Source organism: Myotis daubentonii, chromosome 17, assembly GCF_963259705.1.
Source record: "Myotis daubentonii chromosome 17, mMyoDau2.1, whole genome shotgun sequence".
NCBI lineage: Eukaryota > Metazoa > Chordata > Mammalia > Chiroptera > Vespertilionidae > Myotis > Myotis daubentonii.
In genome coordinates, this window is record NC_081856.1 from 5,535,653 (window position 1) to 5,537,963 (window position 2,311).

Here is a 2,311-nt window from a genome sequence, read left to right on the forward strand (position 1 = left end):
GCCGTGTCCGATGTTGATTCCCTCCCCTCGGCCTCCACGGCCTCTGCCCCTGCCATCGTGTGAACTTGATGGTCGCCAGCGGCTCCTTCCCACGATGGGAGTGCGTTTTCCAGTTTATAGCAAGTCTTTCGGAAAAGGTGGGAGGCACTTCAAATGCCCCCAACATTAATAAAAGACTGAACAAAACTGAAACAGGAAACTCTTCCGTGGGTAATCTTTTAACCTTTGAAAAAGTCACTTGACTATAGGTAGTACCACGATGAAACAGCATTTTAAACTCACCCGTCTGCTGTGCTGACATTCGCCACTTTAAGCACATTTATCTAGCGAGCCACGTCCCTCAGATAAACCATCTTCATAGGCTGCTTCAGCTGTCCGCAATGTTGTAGTGAACAGTGGCCTTAGTCTAGGAAGGATTTGGATTTGGTCATTTCGGAGAATAGAGGGATTTGGAGATGAGTAGGAAATAGGCAAAATTAACTTGTCCTCAGGAGCTTTTCACAGAGCGTCACAAATGACACTGACCACGCAGCTGCCTGTCTGCGTCCCCTCCTGCACGCAGTCGGCTTCCCCTGGCAAGACTGGCATCGGCCTGCGTCTGCAGGGCATGGCCTAGAGGCTAAGGCTGTGTTGCCTGGGAAAGTCCTTGTCTCAGCTCCGCTTAAACCTTGAGCAATGGACAGTTCTTCTTAATCTTAGGACTGTGGCTGTCCCCTCCCTCCTGGGGCTCTGGGGCGGTTCTGAGCCACACCGGCTCCTTACCCGAAGCCTCGTGAGTCGGCCTTGTGCGCAGACAGGACTGCATTTTTCTACCTTATTTTCTTACCTCCAGACTCATCCCTGGGTAAGCTCTGCTACAAGGTACGTATTTGTGTTCTGACAAAGCCCAGATCTGAGTGTTTCAGACGACGTGAGGTAGGAACTTGTCACAGCCTGTCCTGGCACACACGGCACCACCCCGATGCCAATGCCCGCCCAGAGCTGATGGCTGCCTGCGGAACGCAGACTTGGCAGTGCTGGCTCGGGCGCTCCGCAGGCTCTTGGCCAGGGCACGGTATTGATGAACGTGATGCTTTTAACTGTAGCCTCACATTGGAGCAGACCCCACTGCCACTGGCGAACTGACAAAAGGACTGCCGTCCGCACGCACGGCAAACCACCAAACAGGACATACCATGTATTAGGTGGTGAGCCCATGTATTAGGGGCTCTACTGTGACAGGCAGGCGAGGACAGGTTGACTTTCCCTCAGGTGAAGTGCAGCCTCACTGACTGCAATCTAAGAGCTATCAGTGCTACCTTTACATGGGGGCTTGAGTCCTTTGCTAAAGTATGGAGTGTAAGCACACCTGGGGTGACCAAGGCCATAACTGGGGAGCCTCTAGAATTCGCTCACCTGCTGGCCCCGGCCTCCAGATCCTGCACAGCAAACACCACTCGAGGACGATCCAACCCAGCAGAGGTTTGCATCGCCCTGAAATGGGAAGGGCAGGAACTAAGGACAGCTGGCCCTGGAACAGTGTGGCGCAGGGACATGAACCCAGTCTGTCAGAAGCACGTATAGCGCTGGAGTCTGCAGCCAGCCCTTCTCATACACGGATTCAAACAACCGAGGATCCAAGTATTTTCGCCTTTGTAACCAGATTCGCAAGGTTGGATAGAAACACTGTTTTCAACCGCAGTTAGTTGAATCTGCAGATGCGAAACACATGGCTAGGAAGGGCCCACTGTTTGCAAAATCTGGCGTGTAAGTGGCCCCATGTGTTGTTCAAGGTGGACTGTACTTTTCTCGCAACCAGAGTTGAGCCTGTGATGTCACCATGGCCAATGAGACAAAGGAGGTCTACAGGAAGGTTCTGGAATGGCTTGCTTTTCCGATAGGAAGGTAGGCACGCTGCTGTGAGCCTCCCCTCTCTTGCTTTGATCTCGGTGTTGGCCAGGGCTCTGTGGAAGCCACCTGGCAAACAGGTGTGACTGTGTGACCGGCGATGGAGAAACGACAGTCCGGGAGACCAGCCTCTTGGTAAACCCTGCAGACTTGTGTTTTGTTAGCTGTGCCAGCACAATAGCCTCTTCCGTGTGGAATGTAGACTTAAGCGGGGTTGGGGAAGGCATGTCTTCCTGTGACGGTGGTGTGTATCTTGTTAGCAAAGAAACAATTCAGGAGAAAGGTTTTTCTTGAAGGCAGAGCAGCTCCTGTTGACATGCCAGCAGCCGCTTCCTTCTGAGGCTCCGTGGCAACTGGACATGAAAGAGGAAAGCTAATGATCTGCTGTTCTGTGCGTGCATCCGCCTGCTGGGGCCACTGCAGC